This window comes from Phacochoerus africanus, chromosome 1 (genome assembly GCF_016906955.1).
Source record: "Phacochoerus africanus isolate WHEZ1 chromosome 1, ROS_Pafr_v1, whole genome shotgun sequence".
Taxonomy (NCBI): Eukaryota; Metazoa; Chordata; class Mammalia; order Artiodactyla; family Suidae; genus Phacochoerus; species Phacochoerus africanus.
Genome location: NC_062544.1, coordinates 182,677,051 through 182,704,326, shown reverse-complemented (window position 1 = coordinate 182,704,326; position 27,276 = coordinate 182,677,051).

The window sequence follows — 27,276 nt, the reverse complement described above, 5'->3', positions numbered from 1 at the left end:
TCCACCTTGGTTGATCTCCCATCAGTTAAGTTGTTTCCCAGGGTGTGGGTTCCTTTTCAAACTTTCAGCTCCCTCTCAGGTGTGCTGGCCCTTTCATCATTTCTTTTGCTCTTTCTCTTGCTCTCTTTTTTCTTTTAGTTTGTTCTACCCAGTTAAGTGGAGGGTATATTGCTCTTTTTGAAGATTTAGGGTCTTCTGCCAGAGTTCAGTAAGTGTTCTGTGAGAATTGTTCTATATGTAGATTTTTTTATATATATATTTGTGAGTGAAGGTGAATACCATGTCTTACTCCTCCACCATCTTGATCCCATTCTGACGTCATATTTATGCATGATGATTTTCTATCTTTAATGATAAGCTTTCCCATTTCATAATTTTCTTATTTTTGTTGTGGCCTTTATTATCTGCTCAGAGGTGTTCCTTTAGCATTTATTATAAATCTGGTTTGGTGACCCTGAATCATTTTAGCTTTTGCTTATCTTTAAAGCTTGTATTTTCTGCATTAAATCTGAATAAGAGCCTTGCTGGGTAGAGTATTCACAGTTGCAGGTTTTTCCCTTTCACTGTAAAGATATTGTGCCACTCCCTTCTGGCCTGCAGATTTTCTGCTGAAAAATCAACTGATTACCTAATGGGGATTCCCTTATATGTTATTTGTTGCTTTTCACTGGTCACTTTTAATATTTTTTCTTCATCTTGAATTTTTGTAAATTTGAGCATACTGTGTCTTGGGCATGTTTCTCCTTAGGTTAATCTTGTACAGAGCTCTCTGCATTTTTTAGACATGAGTGGCTGTTTCCTTTCCATATTTGAGGGAAATTTTCTGTGACATGTCTGGTGATGAGAGGCAGGGTGCCCAACTCACCCTCCCCACTAGCAGAGTCAAGAAAAGTTCCTTCCCAATTGTCAATGGCACAGGCAAGGCCCAGACTCTGGAAGAGACCCTCCATGCTTCTAGCTGGGCATCTTTTCTCCACCTAGGATTCTACAAATTCTGCACCTTTCCTCACTACAAATGTTTTGTAAAGTCCTTTTTCTCTCCTCTCCTTTGAGACCCTTGTAATATGAATGTTAGTACAATTGATATTATCCCCAAGGGCTTGTATACTGTCCTCTTTTTTTCTTTATTCTGTTCCATTGCAATAATTTCAGTTACTCTATCTCCAGCTCACTTATCCTGCCTATTTTTTCTGCACTTATTCTGCCTAATTTATTTCTGCTATGAGTTCTTCTGGTGTGTTTTTCAGTTCAGCTGTCATATTCTGTGACTCTGTTTGGTTCTTTATACTTTCCAACTCTTTTATAACTTATAACTTCTTGCTCTGTGTATCCATTATTTTCAAAAATTTTGGAGCATCTTTATGTCTTTACGATTATTACTATGAACTCCTTCTTAGGTAGATTGTCTGCCTATGTATCACTTAGTTTTGCTTCAAGGAATTTATCTCTGAAACATATCCCTTTTTCTCATTTTTTTTTCAATTTATATTTGTATTTTATGTATGTAGTAGGTTAATTACATTTATCAACCTTATAGAAGTGGCCCCCTGTAGTAGGAGATGTTCTCTCTTAGCAGTACACTCTTCTCTTCTTACCCCAGGGGCAGCAACAAACTTGTCCCAGTGTAGGTTTTGACTTGTGTTTGCAGTTTCAGTTTCATAGGCTGTGGGATCAGAGTTTTCTGGTTCTGGTGCCTGCCTTCTGGTGGGGGGGTAAAACTAATTTAGAGGCTTATGCTGGCTTTCTGGCAGGAGGAATCTGTACCTGGCTGGTGGAGTTGTGTCTTGGCCCTCTAGTGGGAAGAACAATATCAAAGGTATGTCTATAGGTGGCTGTGGACTCAGGAAATCTTTAGGCAACATTGCTGATGGATCTGTGTTCCCAAACTATCTTTTGGCCTGAAGTATTCCAGCACTGAAGCCTACAGGCTGTTGGGTGGGGCCTGATTTTACTGTGGATAACTGAAGCAAAATGTCTCCCTCCAGCAAGAATTAACACAGATGAGCACATTGATATATCTACCACCAGCTTTTATGACCCCAGAGTGAGCCATAGGCTCCTCCCCCCAATTCCCCGGGATACCCTCCAAGACCAGCCAAGTGGGTTGGCACCAGGAAGGCAAGTCCTCAGAAGGTCTGCTTTAAAGACTAAGCCTTATGTTCAGGAGGGCTAGAAATGTATAGGAATTCACAGAATTTCCCATGATCTGAGTCCCAATGCAGAGGCAGTAGTTTGAAAGGATCCTGGGTCAGACCCACTTGCTGATTTTAGAGAGCCTCTTAGAGAGGCAGGAGACTTCTGGGGCTCTTTTGGGGACAGACTTACTGGTAGCAGAAATTTTTAGGAGCTTATTTTACTGTTTACACTGACACTGGCAAGTGCCATTTTGAAATCTTCCCTCTAGCTTGTTAGCACCAAGGAACCAGCTCTACCAGCCAGCACCTAATCGAGCCATTCCACAACCCCATGTGTATTCAGAGAGTCATAAGGGAGAGGGTTTACCCATCAGCAGGCTGATACCAGACTTTATTCCTACTACAACATACAGACAACCATGTGTGGACCTAGCCTTGCCCTCCAAGGTCCTTCATTAGACACACCCCCTAAGTAGACTGGTAACTGTGCAATAAGCCTATAACACCTTCCACAGGGATCAGAGCCACCATATGAGGCACATCCTCATGGCAGGACTAGCCCAGCATACCACCACATCCACAATAATCAACCCTACCACAATAGAACGGTACATAAAGTCCACATAGAAGATACCCTTAGAATATATAGCTCTAGTGATCTCCAAAGTATGTTGGCTACCTAAGGACATTTTAGGATTGCAAAATGTAACCCACCTGCTTAATAGATAGAAATAAACAGAGATAAATGGGGGAAATGAGGCAATGGATGATTATATCCAAAATGGAAGAAAAAGACATAAGTTCAGGGAAAAAAAAACTAAAAGAAGTGGAGATAAGGACTTGATGTGATAAAGTGCAGGTAATGAACATAAAGATGTTCACTGAGGAGTTCTGATTGTGGCTTAGTGGAGAAAGAATCTGACTACATTCCTTGAGGATGCTGATTCGCTCCCTGGCCTTGGTCAGTGGGTTAAGGATCTGCATTGCCATGAGCTGTGGCTTGGATCCTGCATTGCAGGCCAGCAGCTACAGTTCCTATTGGACCCCTAGCCTGGGAACCTCCATGTGCTGTGGATGCAGCCCTCAAAAAAAAAAACAAAAAAAACAAAAAACAAAAAACAAAAAAACATGTTCATTGAGCTTTGGGAAGACTATATGACTACAATAAGAATTTGTTAAAAGAGTTAGAAAATACTAAAAAGAACTAAACAAAGCTGAAGAGTACACTAATTGAAATTTTAAAATGCACCAGAAGAAATCAACAGATTTAATGGTATAGGATAATGGATCAGCCATCTGGAAGATAGAGTAGTGAAAACCATTCAAGCTGAACACAAAAAAAAGAATTTTTTAAAAAGTGGACAGTTAAGAGACCCATGGAATGACATCAAGCTTATTAACCTTCAAATTATTGAGGTTGCAGAAGGAGAATACATAAAGAGATAGAGAATTTATTTGAATAAATAATAGTTGAAAACTTCCCTAACCTAGGGAAGGAAGCATATCAGGTCTAGAAAGCACAGAGAGTTTTAAAGTTCAACCCAACGAGGTCTATAGAAAGATGCATTGTAATTAAAATGGCAAAAAATAGAAATAGAGAATTTCAAGAGCAACATGAGATAGACAACCTGTTACATACAAAGGAATTCCTACAAAACCACAAGTGAATTTTCAGTAGAAAATTTGCAGGCCAGGAAGGAGTGGCAAGATATATTCAAATGATGAAAGGAAAAAAAGTTCTACAATCACAAATACTCTACCCAGCAAGGTTATGATTCAGCTTTGAAAAATAAAAAGTTTTACAGACGAGTAAAAGCAAAAAGAATTCAGCACCACTAAGTTGACTTTATAGGAAATGTTAAATGGACTTCTATATGCAGAAAAGAAACAACTAGAAATATGAATATTACAAAAGGAGAAATCTCACTGATAAGGGTAAACATTCAGAAAAAGTAAAAAGATCAACCACTTATACAACTAGAAGGATGGTTAAAAGGCAAAAGTAGTAAAATTGTCTATACCCTCAACAAGTAAATAGTTACACAAGAAAAAAGTATTTAAAATATGTAGTCAAATTATTATATGAAAGAGAAGTAAAAATGTAGGATGGTTAGAATGCATTCAAACTTAAGATTTCATTAACAAAAATTATATGTGTATTCATATATGTGTATGTTCTATGCATTAGAAGCAAATATGAACCACCAGAAAGATAGAAAAATGATAGAAATATAATAGTAATAATAGTATATAATAAAATATAATAATGGCATATAATAATAATATTAGGGGACTTTAATGCACAATTTAAAGGACGAGTCTAGATTGAATATCCATAAGGAAACATTGGCCTTCAAGGATATATTAGATGTCTATATATAAATATAAATATATATATAAAATTTTTCATTCCAAAACAGTATAATACACACCTTTTTCAAGTACACCTTCTACATGATGGATCACATCCTAGTCCATAAAAGTTTCAATAAATTCAATACAATCAAAGTCATATAAGTACCTTTTCCAATCATAAAGGTATGAGACTACAAATCAACTAATTAAAAAATCTGCAAAAAAAAATAAAAACACATGGAGGCTAGCTAAACAATATGCTAATGAAAAACCAGTGGGTCTCTGAAGAAATCAGAGAGGATGTTAAAAAAAATACCTGGAGATAAATGAAAATGGAAACAACAATACACATATATGTGATGCAACAAAATCAGTTCTAAATTTTTAGTGAAGTGAGCCATCCTCAAGAAACAAGAAGAATCTCAAATATACAATCTAATCTTATACCTAAGGAAACAAACCCAAAGTTAGTTGGAGGAAATAAAGAATAAAGATCAGAGCAGATATAAATGAAATTGAGACAAAAACAATAGAAAAGGTCAATGAAACAAGGAGCTGGTTTTTAAGAAAAAATAAAATTGACAAACCTTTAGGCAGAATCATCAAGAAAAAAAGTGAAAGAATCCAAATAAAATCAGAAATGAAAAAGGAGTGGATACAACTGATACCACAGAAATACAAAGTATAATAAGAGATTACTATTAACAATTATGTAGTAGTGTATCGAACAACTATATTGACCTAGTAGTATATAGGAGAAATGGATATATCCCAGAAATGTACAATCTTTTAAGACTGAATCATGAAAAAATGGGAAAAAAACAGATTAAAAGTAACAAAATTAGTAATTAAAAAAAATCCCAACAAATGAAAAACCAGGACCAGAAGGCTTCACTGGCGAAGCCCATCAAATTTTAGAGATGAATTAACACCTATATTTTTCAAACTAAAGAGTGCTTCCAGCTCATTCCATGAGGCTAGCATCCCCTTGATGGGAAAATCAGATAAAACCACAACAAATAAAGAAAATTACAGCCAATGAACATAGATGCAAAAATTCTTAGCAAAATATTAGAAAAAAATTCAATAATACATCAAAAGGACCATACATTATGGTCATTTGGGATTTATTCAAGGGAATACAAGTGTGCTTCAATACCTACAAATCAGTCAATGTGATATACCACCTTAAAAAATTGAATAAAAACCATATGATCCTCTCAATAGATGCAGAAAATTATTTTAACACATTTTAACATTTATTTATGATGCAAACGCTCAACAAAGTGGTATCAAGGGAACATACCTCAAAATAATAAAGGCCATATAAGATGAGGAGCAAGCAAAGGATGTTCATTCTTACCACTTTTATTAAAGATAGCATTGGAAGTCTTAGACACAGAAATGAGACCAAATAAATAAATAAATAAATAAATCCAAATTATATAAGAAATAAAACTGTCACTGTTTATAGATGACATTATACTATATAGGAAAATACTAAAGATGCCTCCAAAAACAGAATAAATAAATTCTGTAACATTTCAAGATACATAGTTTATAAACAGAAGTTGATTATATTTCTATATACTAATAATGAACTATCCAAAAGAGACATAAGGAAACAATCCCATTTACAATTTCATCAAATAAATAAATATCTAACCATAAATCTAAACAAGGGGTTACAAAACCTGTCCTCAGGAAACAGATATTATTGAAAGAAACTGAAGAAGATACAAATAAATGAAAAATATCATGTGTACATGGACTGGAAGAACTAATATTAAATATGACCATATTATTCCAAGGCAATCTATAGATTCAATAAATCCTTTTCAAAATACAAATGGTGTTTTTCATAGAACTTAACAAATAATTCTAAAAACTTTTAAAGAATCATGAAAATATCAAATAGCCAAAATGATCTTGAAAAATAACAAAGTTGGAGATATCACACACTCTGATATCAAAATGTACTACATTCTATAATAATCAAAACAGTATGGTACTATCACAAAACAAACACATAGATCAATGAAACTTAATAGACACCTAGAAGTAAACCCATGCTTAAATATTTAATGTATGACAAATGAGGCAAGAGCATGCAATGAGAAAAAGACATCTTCTTTAATAAATGATGTTGGGAATACTGTCTCACACCGTATATAAGGATATAGTTAAAATGGTTTAAATAGTTGAATGTGAGACCTGAAATAGTAAAAGTCTTAGAGGAAAACATACAGAGTATGCTCTTTAATGTTGATCTCAGAAATATATATTTTTTAAAATTCTTTCTCCTTAGGCAGGGGAAACAAAACCAAAAATGAACAAATGGAAGTACATCAAACTAAAAATATTTTGCACAGTAAAGGAAACTGTCAACAAATGGAAAAGGCATCCAACTGATTAAAAGTATATACTTGCAAATGATATATCTTATAAGCAGTTAAATTTGAAAATATCCTGGGAGTTCCCATTGTGGCACAGTGGAAACAAATCTGACTAGTATCCATGAGAATGCAGGTTCAATTCCTGGCCTCACTCAGTGGGTTAAGGATCCAGAGTTGCCACGAGCTGTGGTGTAGTTTTCAGATACAGCTCGGATCATGCATTGCTGTGGCTGTGGTGTAGGCTGGCAGCTGTAGCTCCAATTTGACCCTAAAAAGAAAAAAAAAAAAAAAAAGAAAAGAAAATATATACCCACGACTTCTCCAACTCCATACTAAAACAATAAATAACCCAATTTAAAAATGATCAGAGGACCCTAATAGACATTTTTCTAAAGAAGACCTGCAGATGGTTAAAAGACACATGAGAAAATATTCGGCATCACTAATTGACAAAAAAAAATGCAAATCAAACCACAATGAGATAGCCACACCTTTTAGAATAACTATTATACACACACACACACACAATGGAATATTATTTAGCCATAAGAAAAATGAAAACTTGCCATTTGCAACAATAGGAATGGACATAGTGGGTATCATGAGAAGTGAAATAAATCAGACAGAGGAAAACAAATATCTTATTATTTCACTTATAAGTAGAATCAGAAAAAAAAATGTACCAACAAATATAAGAAAACAAAATAGACTCATAGATACTGAGAACAGACTTCTTTTTGCCAAAGAAGAAAAGGGTGGTGGGGTAAAAGATATATGTGAGGGATATTAAGGGGTACAAACTTCCAGTATAAAATAAATGTCAGTCAATTATAATGTACAGCACAGGGAATGTGTTCAATAATATCACAATAATGTTGGTGATAAATGATAATTAGACCCACTGTGATGAAGATTTTGTAATTCATGAAAATATTGACTCCGTATGTTATATACCTGAAATTTATGTAATATTTTAAGTCAAATGTACTTAAATAAAAACAAATGTAAGTGGATTAAAGCTTAGACCTAAGACCTGGAACATTTTATAAATGCTTAGAAGAAATACTGGCCATAAACTTTTTGACATTGGTCTTATTAATATTGTTTTAGATCTTTCTCCTTAGGCAAGGGAAACAAAAATAATAATAATAAACTAATGAGACAAGATCAAACTAAAAAGCTTTTGCCAAGGAAGGAAACTACCCACAAAACAAAAGGCAACTTACTGAATGGGAAGAGACATTTGCAAACAATATGTCTAATAATGGGTTAATATATAAAATTATCAAAAAACTCATACAGCTCTACATTAAAAAAATTAAAAAATGGTCAGAGGACCTGAATAGATGTTTTTCCTAAACAGATATATGAATGGCCAACATACACATGAAAAGACACTCAGCATCACTAATCATCAGGTAAGTGCAAATTAAAACCACAGTGAGATACCATCTCCTACCTTTCAGAATACGTCATCAAAAAGACAACAAACAAAAGGATGTGAAGAAAGGGGAACCTACCAGCACTGTCAATGACATTATAAATTGGTACATCCACTGTGGAAAACGGTATGGAGGTTCTTCACAAAATTAAAAGTAGATATGATATAGCAATTTTGCTTCTGGATATTTTCCTAAAGAAACTAAAACATTAATGTAAAAAGATATATGCACTCTTATGTTCATTGTGCATTATTGACAATAGCCAATATATGGAAACAACCTAAATGTCTATTGATAAAGAAGATGTGGGGTGTGTGTGTATACACATAATTTATGGAATTAGCCATAAAATGAAACCTTATCAGTTGTGACAATATGGATGGATCTAGGTGTATTACACTAAGTGAAACAAGTCAGAGAAACACAAATACTGTATGACTTCACTTACATGTGGAAAATTAAAAGTAAAGGTAACAAAAGAGAAGGAAAACAGACTCCTAGATAGAACACACAGGTGGTTGCAAAACGGCAGGAGGGTAGAGGAGGCAAAAACAATGGAAGGGATTTTAGAAGGGATTTTAGAGGCACAAATCTCTACTTATAAATAAGCCTTTGCAATGTAACATAACATAATTAATATGGGCAATAATATTGTTATAACTTTGTATAGGGACAGACTGTTATTAGGTTTATTGTGTTGATTATCTCATAGTTTATGGAAGTACATCTCAAAATAATATAATATCATATGTCAACTATAGTTCTACTTTTAAAAAATATGAAGTTATGTCTCAGCAAAATGACTTCATTTTTTGCCAAAGTGTTTGAGTCTAAAAGTGAAAGAAATATATGTTTAATGGGATTTGATAAACAGTGGAGAGTTAGCTCATCACAAACTATTGCAGTTTAAGATCCATGGGGATATTTGGTGGAATTCAAGTATAGTTTATGCTAGAAAAGTAATGGGATCAGACAAAGATTTGAGACATGCAAAAAAGAAAGAGGCTGAAGTAGTATCAGTTAGAGAATGTGATACCTTCTAATTACATCCACAGCTAATTGTAAACCACAGCTAATTGTAAACCAGACTATTGCATATGCTATCATTAAGATTTTATTTGAGAAAAAAAAAAAAAGAGTATCAGGATAGGAGGCAAAAAAAGAAATATTGTAAAATGGAATTGTTAATATACAAATTTTTTTCAAACTTCAGATGTTTTTTTTTGTCTTTTTTGTTGTTGTTATTGTTGTTGTTGTTGTTGTTGCTATTTCTTGGGCCGCTCCCGCGGCATATGGAGGTTCCCAGGCTAGGGGTTGAATCGGAGCTGTAGCCACCGGCCTACACCAGAGCCACAGCAACACGGGATCCTAGCCGCGTCTGCAACCTACACCACAGCTCACGGCAACGCCGGATCGCTAACCCACTGAGCAAGGGCAGGGACCGAACCCGCAACCTCATGGTTTCTAGTCAGATTCCTTAACCACTGCGCCACGACAGGAACTCCTCAAACTTCAGATGTTTAAAGGTGGTTTTTAATCACATAAATTTCATGAGTCTAATGTCTCAGTTAATCAGTGACATATTCTCATTAGGCCTCCCCATCCACTCCAGTCTCTAATTTTAATAAACTAACTGAAGGAAATTTCTAAATTATCAGCTAAATTATGGTCATCCTGTAGGGTCTGTTTAAAATAAACAACATAAAAGGGGATACAGAGTAACTTGGGATTTTTTTTTGTAACCTTCAATGTTAACTCGTTGTTTTATACTTTATACACTATTTGCCAGTTCACATTTTATGTGAATAATATTTTAACTTGCAAATAGATTTTGGAAATAAGAGAGTCTTTTTTACAATCATTTGGTAAGGCGTCATGTATCAAAGTTTCCTTTAATGTAATAATTTCTCAAATTTTAAACTTTAGTAATTGAGATATATCCAATAAATATCTTTATTTTTGTGATATATATAATCACTTTATTTTAATTATCATAGGAATCCTGAACCCTGAATTTTGACTTTTATAATTATCAGATGTTTATATTCAAGTAACTTTCTATTATTTTCAATATATATTATGATATAATTTTGGCTTATTAAATGCAGGTGGTTGAAATTAACAATTTAAAAACTTTGCTCTAGCTTAAATGAAGCATTTAGCTATTGAAAAGCTACTTTTCCAAAATAGCTTATATAAAAATATACATATATGTCTATTTTTTATGTATTTTATATATGTGCATATATGTCTATTTATATATACGTCTATTTATATATATATTTATATACATAACTATTTCTTACTTTTCATTTTTCCATGTTCCTGCCTACCTTTCAGTTCAATCTTCACTGTTTCTTCAAATACTGGAGAACATCTTTTTTGTTACATGCTATTGGGATAAGAGGAGATAAGACACAGTACAATACATCTGCAAAACATTTGGCAATATTTGTCAAAATTATAAATGCAATAAGCATTTTCTGACTCAATATATCACTTGTGAGAATGTACCAACATATTCTACCAATATTATCACTTCACTCTCTACACAATAATAATTACTGAAGTTTGTTGTTGCTTGACTAAAGACTGGTGTGTCAGGCTGAAAAGACCACACATCTTTGACACTTTCTATTGAGAAGTAAGAAATCATTCCCTTCTCCTTGAATCTATCCTGACTTGTAACTGCTCTGTCCAGTACAATATGGTAGAATGATGCTATGTCAGTTTGAAGAATAACCTTAAAAAAGACTGGGAATCATCTGCTTTGGTGTCATGAAGCTATGAGCTGTTTTGTAAGATGGCCAGTTACCATTACTGGAGGTATCATCTGGAGAAGCCCTGAGACCACTTGTGAGATACTCTGAGCCCATTTCCCCATCTGTCTTCACTAAGGGTCCAGACATATGGGAACATCTATTTTGTATCATCCAGCTTGGCCTGTCATCAGCTAAGTCTTACCAAATGATGTTAGTTTATACAGTATGAACCAGAAAAATCATCTAGTTGGGTCCTGAGAATATTCATTATCCACAAAAGGATGAGCTACAACAAAATCATAGGCATTTTAGGCAACAAGTTTTTGACTTTTAGGGAAGTTTGTTATTTAATGGTAGATAACTGGAGCAATTGGAAACAACCTGTCTGCAATGAAGTAAGCAATTATACATAGAATGATTCAGATCTTATTGCTCAGTTTGGTACTATCTGTGAGATAAATGCAAGAATGAGATATAAAATATATATTATTTCCTACTTAAGACAATGTATTGTGTAGCTATATAATATAGTTATGGTCTTAAAGGGATGGCATATCTGAAGTGATGCCCCCCGAAACTGGTAATAGGTGACCTGGCTGTGGGGGGTAAATAAATAAATAACTTTTAACATTAGACTTTTTTGCTATGCTATATTTGTCCTTTCAGTAAAAGTAAATTGGAAGGAGAAAAAAGAAAAAAAAGATTATAACGGTATGGTCCTGATTTTGCTTAGTCTTGCACTGCTTAGTGACTAGTATTCTATAAATATAAGAATTTTAGAACTTGTCCTTGTCTTTAGAGTGCTTTGTAGCATATTGGAATGATCACTCGGTAAATATTAGTGACTTAGTGAAGTGTTTCATGAGCTACAATTTGGATCTGAGATTGAATTCCTTGCTGAACAGTTCTGCCCCTAAAAGAAGTATACAAATTCAGAACATCAGTTTTGCATTTCTAATCACCCTCCATACCCCATACAGCATGTATAATGAAAGATGATTACACAGTAACTGGTAACACAGCTGGGAGGTGTTCTCTGAATAAGATTTTTGTTCTCTTTTTATTTCAAAACAGGCTTTATTTCCATGACATCTTGCATAGAGCAGATGGCCTCAAAAGTTAAATTTGACCATGAATACTACATTAGCTGTCATGTAACTAGGGAAGGACAATTATAAACTTTCTTTTAAAATGTTTCATTTATTTTACTGTTATGTATGTATGTTTTTACTTGGTGAAGAAAGTATTTAGCAAATATGGTTTATTTCTGTTTTATAACTCAATATTGCATCATTTTATTTCTGACCATTCAAATTCAAACAAGGATGCATCTCAATAGTCATTAATATGCAGTAGGGTATTACAATCATATCACTAGTGCAGAAAAAGAAAAGAAAAAGTTTTTCTTACTGTTTTCCAACTATAGAGTCAACATAAGCAGATGTTCTGTTTTTGATTTGCCAAGAAAATTAGCACTTTTCCAGGAAGTACATACAGAGCTGAAATATCCTTCAGTCGTTAAAAAATAGATCTCAGCATGGCAGTTAATTATGAAAAGGCAAACACTTTGAAATGGGACTACACCTAATATTCACTTTATTTATTTATTTTGCATTAAGTTCATAGAATTTATGATAGCCATCTCTTTAGTGCCAAGGGAGAATATTTTGTTCTGGAGTCTACTCTTTGACCTTATATCCTGAGATATAAGGATATAAAAGAAATGAGAGTAGAGAAAGAAAACAAGGATCACAGTAAAAAATAAGTGGAAAAGATTTAGAAAATTTCAAAATAAACAAAGAGAGAAAACTTTAGCAAAAAAATCATATAATCCAAAATATTCATTTGTCATTTTCTGAAAAGTTCTGGTAAGAATTATCTTTCAAACAAATTACTCAGGAACTATGTAACTAAAAATGACAGCAACAATAGTAAACAATCAAACATTTGCTATTTCCCTTATTGATATATGGATTCAATATATATATATATATATATATATATATATATATATATTTGTCTTTTTGCTATTTCTTGGGCCGCTCCTGCAGCATATGGAGGTTCCCAGGCTAGGGGTCCAATCGGAGCTGTGGCCACCAGCCTACGCCAGAGCCACAGCAACGCAGGATCCGAGCTGCATCTGCAACCTACACCACAGCTCATGGCAACACCGGATCGTTAACCCACTGAGCAAGGGCAGGGACCGAACCCACAACCTCATGGTTCCTAGTCGGATTCATTAAGCACTGCGCCACGACGGGAACTCCCTGATTCAATATATTACTGTCTACTTTGTAAAGTTACTGTTACCACCTTTATTGAATTCAATGTTATGTAATTATTAATCTAATTAAAAATCAGATTATAAAGGAGTCAAAAAGAATCTAATTTCACTAATATAGCATAAAGGGTAGATAAAAATTTAGGGATAAAATATTTGTATCTATACACACATGACATATTTAAATCTACACATGAACTCATAAATACATATAATTTCCCATAGGAACTATAAATTTAACCTTAAAATATTGATAAATAATATAAATATACTATAATACCATTTGATAATAATGAAGTATTTGAGACAATGTGACATTAATTTAACCCTTTAAAAAATGCTTGAATTTCTGATCAAAATAATTTTCCTTATAGATACAAAAGAATCCTATCTTCAAAATTATATCAATTCTGATATCAAACAAAAAATCATAAGAGTTTGTGCCTCCCATCTGATATGATTAATCAGTTGAAATGACTGGCCAGAAAGCAATCACAGATACTTGATAGTGATTTGTTCTTCAGCTAGTGAACTGCTCATCATAAAATTATATCAGTTGTTGAGGAGACCTTTTGAAGTTGGCTGGTTCCCATTTATTTACATCTTGACATCTACCACAGAGTCAGAAGTGCATAATCAGTATGAACAGAGAATGATCAAATCACTGCAGATATTTCAACTGTAAGATATATTAAAAAATTCACATACTTCTAAATAACAGAGAAAAAACTAGATTTCTTTGTGGTGAATAGTTATAATTAAAATAACTGGGCATTTAAATTGGTAGTTTAATAGCTTAGGAACTAATTAACTTATTAGCTTCAGTAAAGAATGCAGAATCAAGAATATAAGTTTATGATGATGTTTAGAAGGTTAACTTTATTTTTCCTTGCTCTTTATCTGAGACAAATATAAAAAATATACTGTATTTCAAAAGATAATTAGTATTTAAGAAGTATAACCTACATCATCAAATAATTCATGGGGATTTTATTCTTTTCATTTTCTATTCATATATTGTTTCAGGTCAAATTTAGACTGGTTTTCCTTGTTCTTTAATAATAAAGTGATTATTTTTTAATCTCCAGAAGTATATTTTCAGTTATCATTACATTCTTTGTCTCATACATTCAAAGAACAACAATCATTAAGGCTTAGTTTGATTTGGTTTTCTGTCGTAAGTGACAAGTATAAAAAAATACTTTAAAGCATAGCTATAAAGCATGTCAATATGATTAAAGTATCAGTTGTTTTTACTATAAATAATATTTTCTAGCAGCTCAGGAGCTCTGCAAGTGGCATTTACCCTAGCAAAGTAGTAAAAAGAATACTCATGTGGTAGGAAATTTACATATCATAAGAAAAAATGGTAAATTCTAAAATGTTAGTGTTGAAACTTTTTTTTACATTAAAAATGTATTTGATGTAAAAGAGGTTGCTAAGCAAGAGAAAAGCAGAATGTTAACCTACAAGGGAACCCCCATAAGATAATCAGCTGATTTCTATACAGGCACTACAGGCCAGGAGGGAATGGCAAGAGATATTTAAAGTGCTAAAAGGAAAAAATATGCAACCTAGAATACTCTCTCCAGCAAGAATATCATTTAAAATAGAAGGAGAAATAAAATTTTTTTCCAACAAACAAAAGCTAAAAGAATACTGCAATAAAAAACCCAGGCAAAAAGAAATACTGAAAGGGCTTCTCTAAACCAAAAAGAAAGGAAGGAAAGAAAGGGAGGAAAAAGAAAAAAAAAAAAAAGAAGAGGAAGAACTAGGACTGGGGAACCACAATCAGAGAGCAGTCACTCAAATAAGCCAGCATACACATTTAATCATGAACATGTTTCAAACAAAATAAAATTAAAAAGAAAAAAAAAAGTCATCAAAATCATAAAATGTGGGCATGGGATGTTAGGAAATAAATAGACCCTTTTTATTGTTTGTTTGTATGTTTTTCTTAATTTTAATATAGTAATGAAGTGTTTGAACCTACAGGACCATCAGGCTAAAACACACAATTATAGGAAGGGGTTAGCATACTTAAAAAACAGGGCAACCACAAGCCAAAACCAAACATTGCATTCGCAAAAAATAAAAAAAAATAAAAAAAAAACACTCAAACAAATAATAAACGGAGATCATCCAACCAAAAAAAGAAAGGAAGAATGGAGAACATAGGATCAACTGGAACACGAGGTTCTAAATGGCAATAAATAATCATCTATCAATTATCACCTTAAATGTCAATGGACTGAATGCTCCAATCAAAAGACACAGAGTGGATGCGTGGATAAAAAGGCAAAAACCTTCAATATGCTGCCTACAAGAAACTCACCTTAGGACAAAAGATACATAGAGATTGAAAGTGAAGGGGTGGGGAAAAATATCTCATGCCAATAGACATGACAGAAAAGCAGGAGTCGCAATGCTCATATCAGACAAAATAGACTTTAAAACAAAAGACATAAAGAAAGACAAAGAAGGACACTACTTAATGATTAAGGGATCCATCCAAGGAGAGGATGTTACTATCATCAACATATATGCCCCAAATACAGGAGCACCCAGATACATACAACAAATATGAACAGAAGACATAAAGGGAGAAATTGATGGGAATACAATCACAGTGGGAGATTTTAATACCCCCCTCACATCAATGGACAGATCCTCTAGACAGAAAACCAATAAAGCAACAGAGATCCTAAAGGAAACCATAGAAAAGGTAGACTTCATTGATATCTTCAGGACACTACAGCCAAAAAAATCAGAATACACATTCTTCTCAAATGCTCATGGAACATTCTCATGATCAACCACATATTGGGACACAAAGCTAACCTCAACAAATTTAGGAGCATAGAAATTATCTCAAGTATCTTCTGTGACCACAATGCCATGAAATTAGAAATCAAGCATGGGAAAAGGAAAGAGAAAAAAACCTACTTCATGGAGACTCAACAACATGCTACTAAAAAACCAATGGGTCAATGAGGAAATCAAGAAGGAAATTAAAAACTACCTTGAAACAAATGATAATGAAGACACAACCTCTCAAAATCTATGGGATGCTGCAAAAGCAGTGCTCAGAGGGAAATTTATAGCAATACAGGCCTTTCTCAAAAAAGAAGAAAGATCCCAAACGGACAACTTAACCCTCCACCTAAATGAATTAGAAAAAGAAGAACAAAAAAGACCTAAAGCCAGCAGAAGGAAGGAAATTATAAAGACCAAAGAAGAAATCAATAAAATAGAGACTCAAAAAACAACAGAGACAATTAATAAAACCAAGAGCTGGTTCTTGGAAAAGGTGAACAAAATTGACAAACCCCTGGCCAGGCTCACTAAGAAGAGGAGAGAAAGAACCCACATAACCAAAATTATAAATGAAAAAGGAGAAATCACAACGGATACAGCAGAAATACAAAAAACCGTAAGAGAATACTAGGAACAACTATACGGCCACAAGTTTGACAATTTGGAAGAAATGGACAATTTTCTAGAATCTTACAGCCTGCCAAAACTGAATCAAGTAGAAACAGACCAACTGAACAGACCCATCACTAGAAATGAAACTGAAGAGGTCATAAAAACACTCCCTACAAATAACAGCCCAGGACCAGATGGCTTCACAGGAGAATTCTATCAAACATATAAAGAGGAACTGGTACCCATCCTCCTTAAACGCTTTCAAAAGGTTGAAGGAGAAGGAAGACTCCCAAAGACATTCTATGATGCCACCATCACCCTCATTCCAAAACCAGGCAGAGATACCACCAAAAATGAAAACTATCGCCCAATATCATTGATGAATATAGATGCAAAAAGTCTCAACAAAATCTTAGCCAACCAAATCCAACAACATATCAAAAAGATCATACACCATGACCACGTAGGGTTCATCCCAGGTTCACAAGGATGGTTCAACATACGCAAATCAATCAGCATCATACACCACATTAACAAAAACGAAAAGTCAAAAATCGTATGATCATCTCAATAGATGCAGAAAAAGCATTTGACAAAGTCCAACATCCATTCATGATCAAGACCCTCGCCAAAGTGGGTATAGAGGGAACATTCCTGAACATAATCAAAGCCATTTATGAGAAACCCACAGCAAATATAATCCTCAATGGGGAAAAACTGAAAGCCTTCTCACTCCAATCGGGAACAAGACAGGGATGCCCACTCTCACCACTGCTCTTCAACATCGTTTTGGAAGTCCTAGCCACAGCAATTAGAGAAACCAAAGAAATAAAAGGCATCCATATAGGAAGAGAAGAGATCAAACTGTCACTGTATGCAGATGACATGATACTATACATAGAAAACCCTAAGGACTCAACCCCAAAACTACTTGAACTGATTCATAAATTCAGCAAAGTAGCAGGACATAAGATTAACATTCAGAAGCCAGTCACATTTCTGTATGCCAGCAATGAAACATTAGAAAAGGAATACGAAAATACGATACCGTTTAAAATTGCACCTCAAAAAAATCAAATACCTGGGAATACACCTGACCAAAGAGGTAAAGGACCTATATGCCCAGAACTATAGAACTTTAATCCAAGAAATCAAAGATGATATAAAGAAATGGAAAGATATTCCATGTTCCTGGAATATTCCATGTTCAATATTGTAAAAATGGCCATACTACCCAAAGCTATCTACAGATTCAATGCAATCCCTATCAGATTACCCATGACATTTTTCACAGAACTAGAACAAACAATCCAAACATTTATATGGAACCACAAAAGACCCAGACTCACCAAAGCAATCCTGAGAAACACAAACCAAGCAGGAGGCATAACTCTCCCAGACTTCAATCAGTATTACAAAGCCACAGTCATCAAAACAGTGTGGTTCTGGTATCAAAACAGACAGACAGACCAATGGAACAGAATAGAGAACCCAGAAATAAACCCTGACACCTAGGGTCAATTCATCTTTGACAAGGGAGGCAAAAACATCAAATGGGAAAAAGAAAGTCTATTCAGCAAGCATTGCTGGGAAACCTGGACAGCTGCATGCAAAGCAATGAGACTAGAACACACCCTCACACCATGCACAAAAATAAACTCCAAATGCCTGAAAGACTTAAATATACGGCAGGACACCATCAAACTCCTAGAAGAGAACATCGGCAAAACACTCTCGGACATCAACCTCATGAATATGTTCTCAGGTCAGTCTCCCAAAGCAATAGATATAAGAGCAAAAATAAACCCATGGGACCTCATCAAACTGACAAGCTTTTGCACAGCAAAAGAAACCCAAAAGAAAACAAAAAGACAACTTTCAGAATGGGAGAAAATAGTTTCAAATAATGCAGCGGACAAGGGCTTAATCTCTAAAATATATAAGCAACTTATACAACTCAACAGCAAAAAAGCCAGTCACCCAATGGAAAAATGGGCAAAAGACCTGAATAGACTGTTCTCCAAGGAAGATATACAGATGGCCAGCAAACACATGAAAAAATCCTCAACATCCCTGATTGTTAGAGAAATGCAAATCAAAACTACCATGAGATACTACCTCACACCAGTCAGAATGGCCATCATTAATAAATCCACAAATAACAAGTGCTGGAGGGGGTGTGGAGAAAAGGGAACCCTCCTGCACTGGTGGTGGGAATGTAAACTGGTACAGCCACTATGGAGAACAGTTTGGAGATACCTTAGCAATCTATCCATAGAACTTCCATATGACCCCGCAATCCCACTCTTGGGCATCTATCCGGACAAAACTCTACTTAAAAGAGACACGTGCACCTGCATGTTCATTGCAGCACTATTCACCATAGCCAGGACATGGAAACAACCCAAATGTCCATCTACAGATGATTGGATTCGGAAGAAGTGGTATATATACACAATGGAATACTACTCAGCCATAAAAAAGAATGACATAATGCCATTTGCAGCAACATGGATGGAGCTAGAGAACCTCATACTGAGTGAAATGAGCCAGAAAGAAAAATACCATATGATATCACTTATAACTGGAATCTAATATCTAGCACAAATGAACATCTCCTCAGAAAAGAAAATCGTGGACTTGGAGAAAAGACTCATGGCTGCCCAATGGGAGGGGGAGGGAGTGGGAGGGATCGGGAGCTTGGGGTTATCAGATACAACCTAGAATAGATTTACAAGGAGATCCTGCTGAGTAGCATTGAGAACTTTGTCTAGATACTCATGTTGCAACAGAACAAAGGGTGGGGAAAAATGTATACATGTAAGAGTAACTTGATCCCCACACTGTACAGTTGGAAAAAAAGATAAAAATTAAAATGAAATAAAATAAAATAAAATAAAATATTATATGACATGAAAATCCACAAAATGTACAAAAGATACTATAGAAACCCAAATTCTACAGTATGGAGGACAGACTTGAGGAAATCACATAGAGTGGAAAAGAAGAAATCTTTAATTTGGAATTAAGCTCTGAATATATGGTCTTCATTTATATACTAATTGCTATATTCACCTCAAACTTTTTATTGTTTTGTGTCTTCAAAATTTACATATTGATTTTCCCACCTTTAGTTACTTATTTTAAAAAGACACAATAACTAAGATTGTTATTCACTTAAAAAATATACAATTAATTTATTTTTTCAGTCCCCTCTGGTATAATTGAATATCATTATCCAAATGATGATTAATAGCATTATTTATTATTTCTGTCATTTACCATACTGAGGAGTTTGGAGACAGATCTGGAGCTATGGAGAAGAAAAATTCAACTTTGTTATTATTTCCTGAATCTCAAAAGTGATATTTCTTTATTGTCTCTTTCACATGCCCTGTTTTCTAAGTTCATAATAATCTTCTGTTTGCTTTGTTTTTCTATGTTTAGCTTCCCTGAGGCATATGGAGCTCCTGGGTAAGGGATTAGATCCAAGCTGCAGTTAAGATCTAAGCCACAACTACAGCAATGCTAGATCCTTAACCCATTCTGCCAGGCCAGGAATTGAACCTGCATCCCAGCACTCCAAAAACACCACCAATCCCATTGCACAACAGTGGAAGCTCCTAAATTCATAATAATCTTCTATCTAGCCTTTTCTTTGAGCTTCTTACCAGCTGGCCACTATTATTGACTAACTGGTAAGCAAGTTATCATCCATGAAACTGCAAAAAAACCCTCTATTTTTATTTCATGGAAATTTTGCTTTTAAACCAATATACATTCTAAGAGACTGAAAATGTAATAAACAATGTTATTTTTCAATAATTAGGTAGAATTATTTATCAGGTTCTATTCCATATTTTTCTATTTTCATTCAAAATTTTTTTATATTATAATTCCCCCACCAAAAGAGATTACTGGATTAATGGCTCTGTTGTATTTTTAGAGAAATCTTTTTAGCTGTAATATTTAACAATTATTAATAATCATGGTCTGGTAATATTGGTTGTTTCCTAAGTATTTCAGAATTGAATTCCCAATATATTTTATCTACATATTAATGATAATCCTATTAAAATGATATTATATCAGTATATTTTACATTTCTACTCTTATGTAGAAATACATGAAGAATGCATTTTTAATGAATAGCTTTTCATATTTCATAGAATCGAGTAAGAGTTGAATGTTATATGGAGTCTTGATATTGAGATAAACTATAGTATAGATTTCTATATAATGTAAATCCTATGATTTCTTTTTACTATAGCTTTTATTAGAGACCACTTATTCAAACCTACTACAGCTTCATCAAGAAATAATTCTTCTTTCTTGTCAAAGCCAGTTTAAATATTCTTTCTACCATGATGATATCTGAATAAGTATATCTGTAAATTATTATATATTTAGTGAATATTATTAATGCCTGAAGCTGGGCTTTACACAAAGGCATAGGTTCAAATGTCCCAACATGTGAAACCCTGTATTTGAGTTCATTTTTTTAAATCAAGCACTCATTTTTAATAACTCTATTGCTGACGCAGTAAAATGGTAAAACACTTTGTTTTCTACCTATAGCTCTTTAAATTTATTCATATCGAAAAGTAATTACTGTAAACTGGCAGTGAAACTGCTTCATCTTTATATAGAGGAGTTCAAAGGACAAGGATCTTGGGAAAAAATTACTTCACAGAAAATGAGGTACTAATTTTTTTTGGTTGTCACTATTCTTACCAGACATATGAGGTAATTTTAATATGGCTAAAATATAAATAAAACATGTGACAAGTTAAAAATTCTTAAATTGCGTTGAAATCCCAAATATTTATTTTTATGCTTCAACATGTGAAATTTCAAAACTGACATATAATAAACCAAGAATTAAAATTCTACCACTTTACTCTTTTAAATAATTGAAACACTTTTCTTTTGCAGTCCAATAATTTACTTTACACTTTAAAGCTATGTCATGAACCTGACACTGACCAGAAAATCTCTAAGAAAATATTGGAATAATCTCATTTAATGTTACTTTAATATATATTAAACTTTTATAACTACAAACAACAGAGTATATACAAAGCTTTTAATGTCTCCTCACAAATTACTTAATAATTTCAAACACAGAACTATATATGTATTTTGGGGGCCCCAGAAGGAGAAAAATGTGGGAAAAAAACAGAAAATCTGTTTGAAGAAATAATGGACTAAAATTCCCACACTCTAAGGAAAGAAATGGACATACACATTCAAGGAACTCAATGAAATAAAACTAGGATTAACCTAAAAAGAACTACACCAAGACACTTCATAATCAAATTGTCAAAAATCACAAAGCAAAATCTTGAAAATAAGAACTGTCATGTACAAGGGAAATCAGATTATCAGTAGATTTCTTATGAAAACCTGACAGGCTAGAAGATAGTGAAATATTGTATTCAAAGTACCGGAAACAACAACAACAACAAAAGAGTCATCCAAGAATACTACATCATGAATGAAAACCGTCCTTCAAAAAATGAAGAAACTAAGGCTTTCCCAGATAAACAAGAACTGAAAATATTTATCACCACTAGGCCTATACAGCAAAAAATGTTGAAGAGTCCTGCAAGTTGAAATCAAAGGATGATAAACAGCAGCATAAAAATATACAAGAATATAAAATTCCATAGTAAGGGTAAATATATAAGGTAAACCACATGTCTAAGATCAAGGAGTCTCATGATTTCTGTAATATTCCAAATCATGGCCAACCTCAAAAGCATTGCTGTTATCAATGTCTATATTAGGCTCTTATTTCTAGATACTCAGCAAGTTCAGTAAATGATGAGTTTTGCCGCCTCATATTTTCCTGTTCCTGTCACAAAGTATTTTCTCTTAAAACACAAACTTTTCTAGAGAAGGAATTTTTAATATTAAATGTATTTGGAAGGTGAACAGTTGTCAGAAAGATGCTAGGGCACTTCTTAGTTTCCCTTTCTTTTGGTAGTAAAAGGAGATTTGAACAGAAATGTTGACGAAAGAAAGGGATATAAGAATTCTTAAATAAAAATCATACCTTAGTGGCCATTATTTCTTTTGATAGCAGTAAAGCACAAATTTGGATGTTTAATATTCTTTCTGAGTTAAAACAACAGGTGCATTGCTATAATCAATCTTAGATCTCATTTCATATTTAGAGGTCATTTACACGTTTGGATAGCAATAGAATTTTAGGGAGATCTAAGGCTCAACTCCAGAAACATAACTGTCTCAATATATTCTGTTTTCCAGAGAAAGAAAATGTTATCTTGTGAAGGGGCACCAGTGTAAAGATTATAGTCTGTGATATGGAATGTATCTGTGAGTTATTAGAGGCAGAGGTTAAGTAACAGTGACAAGTGTTTAAGGTTCATATTCCACATCTATATCTATAAAAAATTTAAAGAACTGTCATTTAATATTGAGACAAATTACTTCATGATTGTTTAGGGATAAAATAGGGTAATTAGGAACTTGGTTCCCACTCAGGACACCTTCATTAATCAGCTACTTAATTTTATTTCTTCAGTTTCTTAGTAAACACAGGGCAACAGTTTATCCATTGCTATTTTCTGCCTGCAGTTCTTCAGGTAGCTTTTTTTTTTTTTTTTGGTATTTTTTTTTTTAATGACTATACCTGCAGCATATGAAAAATCCTGGTCTAGGGGTCAGATTGGAACTGTAGCTGCCAACCTATGCTACAGCCACAGCGACACTGGATCCAAGCTGTATCTGTCACCTACAACACAGCTTGTGGCAACACTAAATCCTTAACCCACTGAGTGAGGCCAGGGACTGAACCCACATCCTCATGGATACTAGTCAGCTTCTTAATCTGCTGAGCCACAACAGGAACTCAGGCAGGTATCTTTTTCAAAAGGCATATAACTATTGGATTGTATATAACTATTGGATGGAAGCAGTTGGTTGCTTTGTTTGTAAAACTATCAGCATAAGTTTTACCTGGATCTTATTTTACTTTTAATCTATGACTTAAAAATTTTCAAAAAGCAGTTAGGGATCTGGAAAACCCATTCCAGATTTTCCTGCATTTTAAGTTCTCTATTTCTAGTTTAAGGCTAGTCACAAAAGAAGAAGAGAAGAATTCAACACATCTGTTTAAGGATTTACATCTAATTGTTGCATGATAAAGTTAACAAATTCCTGAAATTATCTAAGGATTCTTCTCTTTGCTTGTAGGACTGTATTAAAATATAGCTATTTTCACAAGAAAGGTGTAAAGAATCTCAAAAAATAGTATTTAGAATTTTCAGTTTTTTGAAACCACTTAATTTCCTATACAAAATGGAATCTTTCAAATCAATCTTAGTTTCTTCATCCTCTGCACTTATCCATTATTTTCACCTGAGATTCCAGATTACATTCTTAGAACTATTCTAAATTCTTCTGTAAATTTTTGTTTATCGGTCTAGATTTTGGGGTGTTAACAATAAGCTCTCACCTATTAACAAGACAAGGGATTAAAATAAGCTTTAAGCAGCTTGCTCTATTCCAATTATGACTCAACTTTAAGAGGCAATTAGGTATTGGGAGTTTCTGGATGGTCAGCAGGGTAGGTGTATTAGTCAGATAGAAAGGTATAGGCAGAGAGTATTGAGGTATATAGGATGGGGAAGGGATATGGTTTAATGTAACGTCTTGTCTAGGGAATGTAAAAGTGAGATTTAAGTTTTTCCCACATTTTTTATTTGGCTTCATGGTACAACTTGAAAAATAATTTTGCATTTGAATTTATTTGGAAGCATTCTCATACCAGTTAAAATACAGATCATTGGATATTTGGGATTATGCTCCTTCATTGTAAGGTGTTTTAAAATGAATAATTTAGTTTATATTATACATTTAGGATTGGTGAGCATAAGAAGAAAAAGTCTTGCTGAGCAATCTATTTTTTGAAACGTAAGTAATTTTCTTAAGTGTATAATGTATCATCCAATAGGGCAACTATTGTCCAGATGAGCAAACTATTTGCTGGATGAATTGGTTTTTATGACTTTGCTGAAGCAAAATGTCAAATTATTTTTTGTTTTATGGAATTATTTCCAGGGCAAGCATTTACTGAAATAAAAATTAAAGTTGATTGAGATGGATTTCCTGTCGTGGCACAGTGATTAATGAATCTGACTGGAACCATGAGATTGCAGGTTCAATCCCTGACCTTGCTCAATCCCTGACCTTGGGTTGGGGATCGGGCGTTGCCGTGAGCTGTGGTGTGGGTGGCAGATGCGGTTGGGATCGTGTGTTGCTGTGGCTCTGGTGTAGGCCGGCGGATGCAGCTCCAATTAGACTCCTAGCCTGGGAACATCTATATGCTGTGGGAGCGGCCCTAGAAAAGGCCAAGAGACAAAAAAAATGTTCATAGAGATCGTCTAGGTTCTAAGTCCTAGTAGTTAACAACTTCACTGAAAAGTATAAATCCTTTTTTTAATTAAAGAATACTACTGATAACATTGGGTCTTTTTTTTTTTTTTTGAAAATAAAAGGGAAATTATGCCTTCTATACAGCCCAGGTCTTGATGAATCTTGAAATATTTTAGGAATGTACCTATAGGCGTACCTTGGAGATACTGCAGGTTCAATTCCAGATTGTAGTAAAACTAATATCTCAAAAAAGGCAGTGACAGAATTTTTCTGTTTCCCAGTGTTTATCAAAGTTATGTTTATACTATACTATAGTCTATTAAGTATGCAATAGCATTATGCCTAAAAAAACAATATACATACCTCAATTAAAAAATAATGCTGCTGGAGAAATGGCATCAATAGATTCACTCTACTTAGGGTAGTACAAACCTCTAACTTGTCAAAAATCCAATATCTACAAAGTGCCATAAAGTGAAGAATAATATGAAATTTTCATTTATAAAAATACATACATACCATATAGTAAAGTATTTCACTTTGCCTAAAGAAGAGTCTGGCCTTTGTTCTCAATTCCTGGGAATTAAACATTAAATCCCTAAAATGTCCTACCTAATGAGTGTTTTTTTTACACAGGGACCTAGAAACATGCCAGTTAGTCCAGGATTGTGAGGCCTGATAGTGGTTCTAGATCATGCATTACCAGCTGGACCACTGGAAGGTCTGGAGAGTGAAGTCAGCTAAATGAGTAGTTGACCATGTCTGCAATGGGGCCTTAATAAAGAATTTAGACATCATGTCCTAACTGAGCCTCCTCTGTTGCTGAAACTATATGAATAGTGTCACACATAGTTTCTGGGAGGAGAGGACTACTGGTTCAAACTCAATGTTTGAACCTTCTAGATTGTACCCATGGTTATCTTCCCTTGGCTGATTTTAATCTGTATTCTTTCACTATAACAAACCATAATCATGGTATGACAGTTTTCAGTGCTCTCTGTGAACACTTCTGATGAATTATTGAAGCTACGAGTGATCTTAGGAACCACTGATTTTTCAATTGTCAGAAATGATGCTGATCTTGTGGACTGTTGCACTAAGTTTGCATTTAAACATACACATACATTGATGTATATACTTGCCTTTCATGCTTCTAAGATATTGCTACTTTTTCATGTGCTACATAATACATATTTTTCATACATATGTATCAAAGTTCCATCCTGAATACCTTATAATTCAGCTTTTATAATAGTCTTATAAAAGCTTTTGAGAATGAATACTAAAATGTTATTTATTTTCTGATTATAGTCCTACAATTTAGTCAAATTGCAGAACAGATGCTGACTCACAGACATTGAAAAACTTATGTTCTCTGGAGGAGACAGTTTGGGGGGTGGGAGGATGTTCTAGGGCTGTGGGATGGAAATTCTGTGAAACTAGATTGTTATGATCATTAAAAAATAAATAAATACATATAAAATAAAAAATAAAATATTATTATTTTCCATCAAAAAATGTAAGATAATGTATCAGGGCTGTATTGAAATGTTTACATAGTTAAATTCCCTTGTATTATTGTTTCTCTGCCTATTTTTAAAACTTACAAGACTTTTCTCTCATATTATCTAGTATTTCTTATAAAAAGAGATGATAATTTATTCAAAAGAAATACAAATTTACTTTAATTTAAAGGGAAACACTGTGTCTGCAGATGATTTTTTCCTCTGTACAATTTTTGTTTTTATTTTAGTTAACTAGGAAAACTTTATATAACATAATTCCTTTTCTACTTGAGCTATCAAAAAACCCTAACAGTCAAATTGAAGCCCAGTGTAAAATCTAGTTTCAGTCAGATAATTAGGGTTGTTTTATATATATATAAAACATATATATATATGCTTACTAATATTATCCTAAATAAAACAGATTATTTACTCAAAGCAAATAATGCACCAGTTTTCATGCACCATAATTTCCTCCTTCCAGCACAATGTGACAAGAACTACATATCACTCCAACATATCACTCAGATTAGGGTTATAGGTAAGGAACTCTCCAGAATTGAATCTG